Source organism: Trichomycterus rosablanca, chromosome 2, assembly GCF_030014385.1.
Source record: "Trichomycterus rosablanca isolate fTriRos1 chromosome 2, fTriRos1.hap1, whole genome shotgun sequence".
NCBI lineage: Eukaryota > Metazoa > Chordata > Actinopteri > Siluriformes > Trichomycteridae > Trichomycterus > Trichomycterus rosablanca.
In genome coordinates, this window is record NC_085989.1 from 56,499,946 (window position 1) to 56,514,818 (window position 14,873).

The 14,873-nt window shown below is 40.3% G+C and overlaps 1 pseudogene; it reads left to right on the forward strand.

Moving 5' to 3' along the window:
* The first annotated feature begins 529 nt into the window (after positions 1-529).
* On the forward strand, positions 530-14,741 carry LOC134302603 (zinc finger protein 345-like; annotated as a pseudogene).
* Positions 14,742-14,873: the final 132 nt, after the last annotated feature.

A 14,873-nucleotide genomic window follows, 5' to 3' on the forward strand; every position in this document is an offset into this window, starting at 1 on the left:
AGCCATTTCTCAAACAAGTCCAAGGTGTTTGTGTGGTGTCCAGAGATTCTTACTCATCTCCATCTCAAGGCTGCTTTAGTTCCTGCAAACCACCAAGTGTGATGATCTGGAGATGTTACATCGTAGTGATGCCAAGAATGCTGCTTTTGCAAAACCGAAAAAGGCAAACAGGGGGTCCCCAAAACAAAAACACAAAGCACTTATCGGATGAACATCGGCCGTTCCTAACTACGCCTTTACACAGAGTAAAAACAGTCGGATAGGAATCTGTTACTTCCAAGACTATAATGTTATGCATGTCAAACGTGCTTAACCTGCAAGATCTACTTCAGACAGTTACAACAGAGAATAACCAGAAATGTGCTCTCAAACCAGGGGCCTAAAACAAAAATATAAAAATAGGCAATCCAGCAGATAAATGAATGTAAACTGATTGCCCGCATTCTCCACCACACAGGAGCTGCTTCATCCTCCAGTGCAGCAGGTGGCTTTAATGCAGCTCCACAACCCGACAATAAAGCACAGAACAAGGAAGCTTCAGCAGCTGATCTGTTTGTACTAAACTCACTCATATGTAAGTAACATTTACATTCATTTATTTATCATTCTGTCATTATTAACTACATTCTAATTATTAATAAAACTACAGTTCATAATAAAATATCACTGTGAGGATTTGAGGAGCTTTAACTCCCTTCTTATTTACACACACAAACTGCTAGCTGCTCCGCTAACTGTTAGCATCAGACATGATTCAGTACAGATGAACCGACTCACTTAAAGTGAATCGGTTATAGAAACACATCATGTTCTTTTAGCTTTGTTTACAGATTGATTTTTATAGTTAATATATCTTTATGAACAGTCGCTGATGTAAAGGAAGCAGATCTGTACAAATCTGTAATAATAACAGACTGGATATTTAAATAAAGACTCAAATCTGATCTGGACTCCATGTCTTGTGTTTATCAGGATCATTTCCACTTTACTTCAGTTTGATAATGTAAAGCACCAGAGGATGATGTAAAATGTGTTAGTGAATATGCAGGATGTACAGATGAACAATCCAGTGAGCTGTGATCCAACAGTGATTCAAATAAATCCACTTGATTTAGTAGATTTAGTGTTTTTGGTCTTTATTGATCTGATTTGAATCTTGATCAGATTGTAAACATGTGCTGCTGTGTGGAATGAAATGGATGCAGCGCTACATTCATTCTGTATTGTTCAGTGTGATCTGATTTCTGATTCATTTCTTTGTTTTTTCCAGACGACCTTTAATAATGGAAGCAGCAGATGTTGGAAATGTTGCTCCTGTGGATTTGCAGCTTATAATAACTGGGGAGGAAGAAGATGAAGATGAAGATTACCTCTGTACGTATACATGGTGCCACTTTTATCCAATATTGTGGTTACTGTAGGCAAGCCGTAGCCTAGTGGTTAAGGTGCTGGACTAGTAATCAGAAGGTCACTGGTTCAGGCCCCACCACTGCCAGGTTGCTGCTGTTGGGCCCTTGAGCAAGGCCCTTAACCCTCAGTTGCTCAGACTGTATACTGTAATTGTAATGTAAGTCGCTTTGGATAAAGGCGTCTGCAGAGGTGGAAAGTAACGAATTACATTTACTCGTGTTACTGTAATTAAGTAGTTTCTTTGTGTACTTGTACTTTTTGAAGTAGATTTTACAAACAGTAATTTTACTTTTACTTAAGTATGTTTGGTATTAAGAATTGTAATTCGCTACATTTTAAATAACATCCGTTACTGAGTAAAAAAAATGCAAAAAATCGCGTCTGGGAAACTGCTGCAGTGAATTCTGGGATGGAAAATAAACTGGTGCTAAAATAAAGGAGCTGTAATCTAGGTATAGAGACAGGGCTGGACTGGGAACAAAATTCAGCCCTGGACTTTTTTTCTTGACCAGCCCACTACAAGCACATCGCGCCACACATATCACCCCCTAATCAAATGTTAGATGATTGATATTAATAGTTTTCATCTATCTTACCACTAAAGTTAATAACTCACTATAATAAAAATTAAAATAATACAAAAATAACTACAAACAAATATATATATTTCCAACACTTTCCTTTGGGATTAATAGTTCAATCCATCTATCACACACATAAAATTTACAATTTCTTAAATGGTTCTATTGGATTTCCCCATCCTGTCTCATTAAACCGCAAGAAATAAAATTAAACCTTTCTTTCATTAAACCTTCAACACTGGTAAATATGCTTTTTTAGCACTTTTATTCACACGTGATTCACGTTTGTTCCAAATTAGTGCATTGCTCCGATAAGCAAAGAAATAAATACTTTATATGTTGACAAGGGAAATTAACCATGTGAGCTCTGCACATAATCACTCTAAACATGTCCTGAACAGCTGCGTTTTCCTTTCTGTATTATAGAGGACAAGATAGTGTTTACTTTTTCTGAAGAGCAGAGACTAATGGTACCATCTCAAATTATATCCACCGCCCTATGTAGTGCACTATGTTGGACATGATATCATAGAACTTTTACAAAAATCGTCCTTAAAACGGCTGGTTTAAACCCTCTGGTATCTAACAGTAGCTTAGATAACTACTTATTAATCATTCAGTGACTGTTGAAAGAAATGTTTTGTACTGTTAGGAAGTACCCTAAGTAGGGCATAGGCGACATTTGAGATGGGCCCACATGTTTGGAGTTTGATGTTTCGTTATTTGACAACATAGTCTGATGTGAAAGAATGGCAAAGTATTGTCTTACACATCCTGAAGGTTTTCTTTGGGTCATTTAGTGAAAGTCACAACACTTGTAACCTGGACTTGTTGTGAGTTATGAGATCTGCAGTATGATGTTGTTTGGTATTTGTTGGTGATGAGAAGAAGGCTGGTCTATAGAATCCACAATTAATGCACAACTTCAGTGGTTATACATTTTGAAAATGTTTTATGGGATGGTCTGTACTAAAATGACACATGACACATCCCTAAATATTTTTAAATGTTCTATCAACATGTTTTTTATTATTATATTTTAATTAAAAACAACTATTGTGAGATTTATATCCACTTATCCTGTTTACATTACACAGAAGAGACACGCCCTGCTGTTAAACAAGTAACTAAGTAATGTTTACTCTGAGTACATTTTAAATGAGTTACTTTTTACTTGAGTAGATTTTTAGACTAGTAATTTTACTAGTATTTAAGTATAAATTCATTAAAGTAATAGTACTTTTACTTGAGTACAATATTTTAGTACTCTTCTCACCTCTGGGCGTCTGCTAAATGCCGAAAATGTAAATGTACTGCCTTTTTATCAGTGTCACCTCCAAGCCATATAACATAGTCATTCTTCACCCCTCCACCACTCTCTATGTTACTTTGTACTCTCCATCTCAAGTATCTAAACTCATCCACTTTCACCACCTCGACTCCTTGTAACTGCACATTTCCTCCCTCTCATTCACACATTCCTCTTCACTCCAATACACACCTCCTTCTCTCCAGGCTCTCCAACCAAATTACAAAGTCACCTGTGAACATCATAGTTCATGGAGACTCCTGCCCAACCCTGTCTGTCAGCTTGTTTATGACCGTTGCAAACAAGAACTCGGAGCTGATCCTTGATGCAGTCAACTCAACTCAACGGAAGCTTTATTGGCATGACAAATAAGGACATTCATATTGCCAAAGCTCAGTTACAAAATTAAACTAGAATAAAATAATAATAAAAACACGTTACATGATGTTACAATAAAATAGTAACATTAGCAGTTATGAGGTACTAATAAAAATTAGTTGTGTGTGTGAGAGACACTGTCCCTCACCTGGAGGCAGGTGTATGTGTATAGAGTAATGCTAGTGTGCAGCTCTCTCTGTGCTCCCCCAGTAGGTGGGGCAGTTTGTCGGGGTCTGGGAGGGAGTTAAAGTTGGGGATGATGATGTTAAATTTGGGGAAGAATTGGGCCCGAGTGTGGTGGTACTTGGTACACCGGGTGAGGAAGTGCAGCTCCGTCTCTACTGTACTGAGAGTGCAGTGCTGGCACAGCCTCTCCTCCCGTGTGTCGCCCCGTCTCCACGGCCAGGTCGTGTGCGCTCAGTCTGTACCTCGCCAAGGTGTTTCTTAATTTAGGATCAGATACTGTGCTCAGATAATCTGCTGCACTGTAGTGTCGGTTTCTGATGAAGCGCACAGTCGTTCTATCAGAATGCTTCTATTCATCTCTGTAGCTACACATTTCTCTTCAATTTTGTACCTCCACCGACGTCACCGTTAAATACTAGGGATGTCCCGATCCGATCTCAAAGATCGTCATCGGGGCCGATCAAGGCATTTTTTAACTGATCGGAATCGGCTTTACTAAACCCGATCCTAATCCCGATCTTTTGTTTTACATCAGCATGTCCGCTATGTGGAAATAGTTTGAATTGGAAAGTGAAACAAGTCCGACAGTGAAGTGTAACGTCTGTAATGCGAGCGTTTCACGAGGCGGTGGGAGCAGAGCTGCGTTCATTACTGTAGAATTTTACTGTTTATATGGTGTGAGAGTCGAGGATCACTCCGGTTTACAAAACAACGTAGTGATGCACTCGCTTAATAAAGAAATAAATACACGGTATATTCACAAATTGTCGGGAGCAGAACACTTTTTTAACTTCTTCTGTTACGGTACCGAATAGCGGACAGCTAGAGTCAAGCACGCTATTCCATGCACTATGGAAGCCCCAAAGGGTCAAAACACACTCACTTCGCGTAGAAACGTCCATCAAACCCTTGTCACAATACAAGCACTTTAAAAACTGGCTTTCCTTCATAACAAAAGAGCCTTTCCATTTTATTTTGGTATTCAGGTTTTAAGTAACTTTTTTTCCTATATTCAAGTTAAGCTGCTACACAGATTTCTGCATTAAACAGATTTTTTTTCTTCGAATGTAAAGTTCAAAGTAAAACTGTAATTATCTCACTCATTTTTATTGATTTTGTAAAAATACAAAACATTAAGCAATAGCTTGGATGCAGCATTTTTCCCTACAGCACTGCAGAGCTATTCAGGTGTTAAACATGTACACTGGATTAATGTGAATAACTGTAGTGTACTTGAAGTGTGCACTGTGTGAACAGTATTATCCAGTTCTTATCTAGACAATATCTAGAAAATACAAGTATCGGTTTGAGACTCGGTATCGGATCGGGATCAAAATTAATGATCGGGATCGGTATCGGGAACAAAAAAACGTGATCGGGACATCCCTATTAAATACTGTAGCTCTACCTTCACAATCAGGTTCCTGTTAATCCCACCAACATGCTCCTGCACACTCCAGTCCTGATTAAACTAACAGTCACTGGCATTCATTTGTGTTGGAAAACTAAATCCACAACTACCACAATTGACTCCAACTGTTCTGTTTTTACTTCAAATATTAACAACATTTCAGATGGAGGAACAGTCAACTCTGTGGAACAGTTCAATCCTGAGGGGGGACACGCTGCTTCAGTGGACCAACAGCCTGAAGGTTTCATAAGAAAGACTATAAAAGAAGAAGATCCTGTAGACGACGACAGTAAGACATTTTATTGAGGCAAAGTTAAACCTTTCATGTAATAAGGAATTTATTTTATTTTTTCTGTACTGAGCAGCTGTCCTAAAGCACTTGGGGAAGGGCATTTCCGCTGGCGACATGACCAGGTGCTGAAGGTAATAGCTGAGCACATCTGCAGCGCCATCGACCAGGCCAAGTGCCATAGACCATCACGGTGTGATGTCACATTTGTAAGAGCTGGTGAACATCCCGAGCCGAGAACTCAAGCAGGCCTCCTAGGTGCAGCACATGACTGGCGACTGAGGGTGGACCTGGGCAAGCAACTTAAATTCCCAGAGAACAATGTTAAAACCACTCTTAGGCCAGACATTGTGCTGGTTTCGGATACGTTAAAGCAGGTGGTCATACTGGAGCTGATTCCTCTGTCCAACGAAAGGAAGAGAGGCAAATACACGGAGCTGGTGGAGAAGTGCCTCGGAAGGAGGTGGAGGGCACGGTGCTTACCCACTGAAGTGGGGGCGAGGGGCTTAGCAGGAAGGAGGAGATGGAGGAGGCCAACGTAAGGAAGAGAGGCAAATACATAGAGCTGGTGGAGGAGTGCCGCAGAAGGGGGTGGAGGGCACGGTGCTTACCCACTGAAGTGGGGGCGAGGGGCTTAGCAGGAAGGAGGAGATGGAGGAGGCCAACGTAAGGAAGAGAGGCAAATACATAGAGCTGGTGGAGGAGTGCCGCAGAAGGGGGTGGAGGGCACGGTGCTTACCCACTGAAGTGGAAGCGAGGGGCTTAGCAGGAAGGTCACTCTGCAAAGCTTATAGAGTCCTGGGTAGCACTGGTGCACAGAAAAGGAAAGCCGTCAGACAAGCCTCGGGTTCGGGTCGCCTGGGTGAGGGTGTCTGTAGTTGAAAGACCCGAAACACCCTATGACCCCAGGTACTATCACTGATTATGTGTCCACTCAGTCATGATGCATCTCCTCTTGACTTTGGCGTTGGATCTCAGTCTGATGTTCATTTTACAGTGTTTGTTCATAATTCTATATATATTTTACATAAAGTTTCTGTCTTTTTCAGAACTGGACGATGATTTCTTCTGCTCCTTGTGTCCATTTTCCTGTTCAGCCCAGATTTATCTCTACAAGCACATGAAGAGTTGTCACAACGCCAAAAACGAGACGCTTATTAAATCTGAAGAGGATGAAGGTAAAAATCCGAGTGATCAGCAAACCTCCTCTGATCCTCTCAGCATGAGCACTTCTCATCAACACAAGCAGAAGGAAATTAACTGCTCAGACTGTGGAAAGAGCTTTAAGCGGCAGGGTGATCTCAAACTTCACCAGCGCGTTCACACCGGAGAAAGACCTTATCGCTGCTCACAGTGTGGAAAGACCTTTAAAAAAGGGGATCATCTCAAAATTCACCAGTACATTCACACTGGAGAGAGACCGTATTGCTGTATGCAGTGTGAAAAGCGTTTTAATCATCCCACTCATCTCAAAATTCACCAGCGCATTCACACTGGAGAGAGACCGTATTGCTGTACAGAGTGTGGGAAAGCTTTTACGCAACAGTGTCAACTAAAAAAACACCAACGCATTCACACTGGAGAGAAACCGTATCAGTGCTCAGAGTGTAAGAAATGTTTCTCTCGACAGTGTAATCTTAAAAGACACCAGCTGTCTCACACCGAAGAGAAACCGTTTTTCTGCTCACTATGTGGGAAGGGATTTAATCAAAATCATTGTCTTAAAATCCACCAGCGCATTCACACCGGAGAAAGACCATTTTCATGCACACAGTGCGGCAAGAGTTTTAATAAAAAAGGTCACCTTAGAGTTCACCAGCGCATTCACACTGGAGAAAAACCATATTTTTGCTCAGTGTGTGGAAAGAGTTTTAACGAACATCAACATCTTAAAATACACCATCGCGTTCACACTGGAGAAAAACCATATGTCTGCACACAGTGCGGGAGGTGTTATAGTGATAGGAGTTCTTTTAAAAAGCACCAGCACAATCACACCAGAGAGAAACTATCAGTGCTGACAGTGCAGGAAGAGATTTAAACATCATACTTATCTTAAAGTGCACCAGCGCATTCACACTGGAGAGAAAAAAATATTTCTGCTCACAGTGTGGGAGGTGTTTTAATTACTAGAGTCATCTTAAAGTTCACCAGCGCATTCACACTAGAGAGAAACTGAATCAGTGATCACAGTATCTTACAATCCAGCAGAACATTCACACTGGAGAGAAACACAACAGTGCACGATATCAGAACCTCTGGATTGTACCAAATGAATATTGATGACAGGATGTAACTCTTTTAACAAAATAACAACAGTTGTAACATATGGGATACTTGTGTTGAGGTCATGTGGAAGGTACATCCAAATTCTTACTGAAAACGTGTTGCCCTCTGCTCTACAGCTGAAGATGGCAGGTGGGTGTTTCAACTTTCAGTATGACAATGACCCTGAACTCACAGCCACCAATATTATGAATCAAGGAAAGGAAGGTGAATGTCCATTAGTGGCCAAGTCATACTTCTGAGTTTTTGCCAAATTTCATGAGATTTGACTGAGCTTGAACAATTCTGCTAGAAAGAATATGCAAATATTTCCCAATCTGAAGGTGCAAAGCTGATAGTGACACATCCCAACAAACTAGTCAGTAATTCTAGTTTTCCATTCTTGTATTAACCTCCAACACTGTTGCTTTTTCTTTTTAGCTTTTACTTGAATGTTGTAAGTTAAAATGTGCAAATAAAGCTGGAAAGGTTTTTTGTTCGTTTTTTAATTTGGTTTGATTTCAGGCTGTGAGACGTAATGCAGCTTCATCTTTTGATTGCATAACTTATTTTTTCTATGTTTCTTTTGAAACGTCCTTTAAAAAGAAAGTCTGTATGTTTCTATATGTACTTGTATGTAGCTGAAATCATAATAAAGCCTCCTGAACTCTGTCACTGGTTGTATGGGACAATGAGTAGTTTACTGAGGTTTGAATGACTGTACACTCTGTATGAAAAGTATTGGGACATCCCTTCCAATCATTGAATTCATGTGTTTCAGCCACAACAATTTCTAAGGAATAGTTTAGGGAAGGCCCCTTCCTGTTCGTGCAATTCGTGGACAATCATACTTATTTTTAGAACTTTGGCTCTCCCAACAAACAATAGATCTTAGCATGAACTTAATATCCTATTAAAAAGAACACCACAAAAAATATCCTGTAGAGTAAAAACAGTCGGATAGGAATCTGTTACTTCCAAGACTATAATGTTATGCATGTCAAACGTGCTTAACCTGCAAGATCTACTTCAGACAGTTACAACAGAGAATAACCAGAAATGTGCTCTCAAACCAGGGGCCTAAAACAAAAATATAAAAATAGGCAATCCAGCAGATAAATGAATGTAAACTGATTGCCCGCATTCTCCACCACACAGGAGCTGCTTCATCCTCCAGTGCAGCAGGTGGCTTTAATGCAGCTCCACAACCCGACAATAAAGCACAGAACAAGGAAGCTTCAGCAGCTGATCTGTTTGTACTAAACTCACTCATATGTAAGTAACATTTACATTCATTTATTTATCATTCTGTCATTATTAACTACATTCTAATTATTAATAAAACTACAGTTCATAATAAAATATCACTGTGAGGATTTGAGGAGCTTTAACTCCCTTCTTATTTACACACACAAACTGCTAGCTGCTCCGCTAACTGTTAGCATCAGACATGATTCAGTACAGATGAACCGACTCACTTAAAGTGAATCGGTTATAGAAACACATCATGTTCTTTTAGCTTTGTTTACAGATTGATTTTTATAGTTAATATATCTTTATGAACAGTCGCTGATGTAAAGGAAGCAGATCTGTACAAATCTGTAATAATAACAGATTGGATATTTAAATAAAGACTCAAATCTGATCTGGACTCCATGTCTTGTGTTTATCAGGATCATTTCCACTTGACATCAGTTTGATAATGTAAAGCACCAGAGGATGATGTAAAATGTGTTAGTGAATATGCAGGATGTACAGATGAACAATCCAGTGAGCTGTGATCCAACAGTGATCCAAATAAATCCACTTGATTTAGTAGATTTTGTGTTTTTGGTCTTTATTGATGTGATTTGAATCTTGATCAGATTGTAAACATGTGCTGCTGTGTGGAATGAAATGTAATTAATACATTTAAAGCGTTTATAAAGGATGCAGCGCTACATTCATTCTGTATTGTTCAGTGTGATCTGATTTCTGATTCATTTCTTTGTTTTTTCCAGACGACCTTTAATAATGGAAGCAGCAGATGTTGGAAATGTTGCTCCTGTGGATTTACAGATTAAAACAATTAAAAAGGAAGAAGATGAAGATGAAGGTTACCTCTGTAAGTATACACGGTGCTTTATGCCACTTTTTCCTAGTTCATCACTAGGCCATTTTTTGTCCCTCAAATAAACCCGATTCCTCCTCCTTTTTTCCCCAATTGTTCTGTTTTTACTTCAAATATTAATAACATTTCAGATGGAGGAACATTCAACTCTGTGGAACACTGTAACCCTGAGGTGGGACACGCTGCTCCAGTGGACCAACAGCCTGAAGGGTTCATAAGGAACACTATAAAAGAAGAAGATCCTGAAGACAGCAACAACAGTAAGACATTTTATTGGGGCAAAATAAAACCTTTATGTAATAAGGAATTTATTTTATTTTATTTGTAAAGGGTACTTTTTATGTGGAAAGAAAATTGGTGATTCAAGATGATTTTGGCATTGGATCTGAGTCTAAGTAAACAATTTAAACAAATGTACTAATGTTTATTTTACAGGGTTAATTACAACCCCAAGTCAGAAAAAGTTGGGACAGTATGGAAAATGTAAATAATAATAAAAACACTTTTATTTGATGTCAGACAGGATGAACCTGAGATATTTCATCTTTTATCTGCTCAACTTCATTTCATTTATTAATAAACATCCATTCCTGCATTTCAGGCCTGCAACACATTCCAAAAAAAGTTGGGACAGTAAAGCATTTACCACTTTGTAATGTTGCCGTTCCTTTTCACCACTTAAAAGAGATTTTGGCACCGATGAGACCAAGTGATTTAGTGTTTCAGCTTTTATTTTGTCTCGTTCTTCCCGCAGCAGTACGGGGGGTCATTGTTGTTTTAAAATTCTCCACACGTTCTGTATTGGGGACAGGTCAGGACTGCAGGCAGGCCAGTCCAGTACCCGTACCTTCTTCTTCCGCGGCCACACCTTTGTAATGTGTGCAGCAGGTGGTTTTGCATCGTCTTGTTGATAAATGCTGGACGTCCCTGGAAAAGACGACGTCTTGAAGGCAGCACATGTTGCTCTAAGATCTCAATGTACTTTTCTGCATTAATGCTGCATCACAGAGTGTAAATGACCTTTACCAAGGGTACTGACCCACCCCCATACCATGACACACCCTGGTACTGACACACCCCCATACCATGACAGACCCTGGTACTGACACACCCCCATACCATGACACACCCTGGTACTGACACACCCCCATACCATGACAGACCCTGGTACTGACACACCCACATACCATGACACACCCTGGTACTGACACACCCCCATACCATGACAGACCCTGGTACTGACACACCCCCATACCATGACAGACCCTGGTACTGACACACCCCCATACCATGACAGACCCTGGTACTGACACACCCCCATACCATGACAGACCCTGGTACTGACACACCCACATACCATGACAGACCCTGGTACTGACACAACCCCATACCATGACAGACCCTGGTACTGACACACCCCCATACCATGATACACCCTGGTACTGACACACCCCCATACCATGACACACCCTGGTACTGACACACCCCCATACCATGATACACCCTGGTACTGACACACCCCCATACCATGATACACCCTGGTACTAACACACCCCCATACCATGATACACCCTGGTACTGACACATCCCCATACCATGACAGACCCTGGTACTGACACACCCCCATACCATGATACACCCTGGTACTGACACACCCCCATACCATGATACACCCTGGTACTGACACACCCCCATACCATGATACACCCTGGTACTGACACACCCCCATACCATGACAGACCTTGGTACTGACACACCTCCATACCATGATACACCCTGGTACTGACACACCCCCATACTAGGGGTGTAACGATTCATCGTTTCACGATGCATCGCGATGCAAAAATGTAGCGATGTGCATCGTGGACATCTGCGCGATTGTACGAGTCAACGATTCGGTTTTTTTTCCGGGTTTTTTTTTTTTCGTTAAAGCCGCACGTGATTGGTCAAGATGCGTGGTGACGTTTGTGTGTTTACACTGAGCAGGAGGGGCGGGGTTACATACACACACACACACACACACGGACAGCGTGCACATGAACAGGAGGGAGTGAGAGAGAGAGAGTGAGAGAGAGAGAAAGAAAGAGAGCACTTGAAGTTTTACATTGCGCTTTACGTAGCCAGACATTACACGCTGGAAAGGTGAGGAAAATGAGTGACAGGAAACAGTAAAGTTTGGACACGAGGAACCACTTTAAGAGAGAAGTTCAGACCCACTGAGACCCACATCTTATACATGTCACTGTGTACTGTAGCAACATCTGTCCCCTCAGAGAGAATCTTTTCCAAAACAGGGCAGATCATAACAGAAAGGAGAAACAGGATCAACCCCTCAAAGATGAGCTCAGTTTTTCTGAATGCTAATCTTCACTAAATACTTACGAATACTGTCACCTGGATGCTGCTTTTTGTTTTGCACATTTTCATTTATATTTTGTTGAGTGATGCTTTGTTGATGTGTTCTTTCACTCTAGATGCAAATTTACAAGTAATATACACAATCAGACTTTTTGGTCTAATTGATATGGGTCTTTGTTTTTGTATTTTATAATTTATTGTTGTAGCACTCTGTTCCATGTTGAGTATATAAATAAATCCATTTAAATAATAAACATTTGATACAATGTTTTTTGTTTACATTAGTAATTCATTTTACATGTAATTTGTTAATACGTACATTAGTTCAAGCAACAAAGAAAATTTGTTTAAAGACTCAGCTCAGCTCAATGAGCTTGTTTGATTACTTTGATTTTCAATTGAAGATGGCACTAAGTAACTTAAATTTGGTAAACCTGTTAGGTTACAGTAAAGTACTCTGTTCTTGGTAATTACCTTTAATTACCTACTGAAGTTTTTTTTTTGTTTAAGAAATGTACAAGAAAATGTGCATTGTTTTGCACTGTTTACACTTCAAAAAATTTTTCGTAAATTGAATCGAATCGTGAGCAGAGTGTATCGTTACACCCCTACCCCATACCATGACAGACCCTGGCTTTTGGACTTGTAGCTGATAACAGTCTGGATCCTTTTCGCCTTTGGTCCGGAGCACACGGCATTCATTTGTTCCAAAAAAGAGCTGGAATGCTGATTCATCTGACCACAATACACGTTTCCACTGTGTGATGGTCCATCCTAGATGCCTCAGAGCCCAGAGAAGTCAACGCCGCTTCTGGACATGGTTAACACAAGGCTTCTTTTTTTGCACAGTAAAGTGTTAAGTATGATTAGTGCAGTAACTCTGTATTGTAGAGCTTGATAAAGGTTTGATAAACTAATCCCTCACCCATGTGGTTATATCAGCTAGTGTTGAGTGGAGGTTCTTGATGCGGCGCCGTCTGAGGGATGGAAGATCACGAGCGTTCAGATTAAGCTCGTGCCCTTGTCCTTTACGCACTGAAATTCCTCCTGATTCCTTGAATGGTTTAATGATATTATGCACCGTAGAGGGAGAAATATACAATATATATGCCAGTAATCATATTCCAATAATACTGCTACAATAGATGGTTAACATGGTGTATGTAAGTAAATGTAAGAAGCACTACATGTTTATTTTATTTGCATTTTCCATACTGTCCCAACTTTTCCTGATTTGGGGTTATACATGAAGTTTCTTTTTTTTCAGAACTGGACGACGACTTCTGCTGCTACTTGTGTCCATTTTCCTGTTCGGCCCAGATTTATCTCTACAAGCACATGAAGAGTTGTCACAACGGCAAAAACGAGACGCTTATTAAATCTGAAGAGGATGAAGGTAAAAATCCACGTGATCAGAAAACCTCCTCTGATCCTCTCAGCATGAGCACTTCTCATCAACACAAGCAGAAGGAAATTAACTGCCCAGATTGTGGAAAGAACTTTAGGTGGCAGAGTGAACTCAAAGTCCACCAGCGCATTCACACCGGAGAAAAACCGTACTGCTGCTCACAGTGTGGAAAGTCCTTTAAAAAGCAGGATAATCTCAAAATTCACCAGCGCATTCACACTGGAGAAAAACCATATTGCTGTACACTGTGTGGAAAGTGTTTCAATCATCACTCTCATCTCAGAAATCACCAGCGCATTCACACTGGAGAAAAACCTTATTGCTGTACACAGTGTGGGAAAGCTTTTAAGCAACTGGGTCATCTTAAAAGACACCAGCTGTCTCACACCGGAGAGAAACTGTTTTTCTGCTCACTATGTGGGAAGGGTTTCATTCGAAAACATTGTCTTAAAATCCACCAGCGCATTCACACTGGAGATAAACCTTTTTCATGCACACAGTGCGGAAAGAGTTTTAATCAGAAATATCATCTTAGAGTTCACCAGCGCATTCACACTGGAGAAAAACCATATTTTTGCTCAGAGTGTGGGAAGAGTTTCAATGAGCATCATTATCTTAGAATACACCAGCGCATTCACGCTAGAGAAAAACCATTTTTCTGCACACAGTGCAGGAGGTGTTTTAGTGATAAGAGTTATTTTAGAAGACACCAGCGCATTCACACCAGAGAGAAACTCTGAGTGCGGGAAGAGTTTTAAACATCATACTTTTCTTAAAGTGCACCGGCGCATTCACACTGGAGAAAAAAAAAACATATTTCTGCTCACAGTGTGGGAGGTGTTTTAATTACCAGAGTCATCTTAAAAGGCACCAGCACATTCACACTAGAGAGAAACAGCATCAGTGATCACAGTATGGGAAGAACTGTAATCATCATTATATTACAATCCACCAGAACATTCACACTGGAGAAAAACTGGAGCTTTTTTTGAAGAAACTTTAGTGACATGCACAGTGCCCTGATCTCAACCCTACTCAACACTAACTAATTATTTACCATTTACCATGGTTTACAATGACTAAATGTGACATTGTAAATGTTTTCTGACTTTAACACTCCTGTGTGACGTTCCTTTTGGACTAATGGATGAACACCTGACTAACGGGA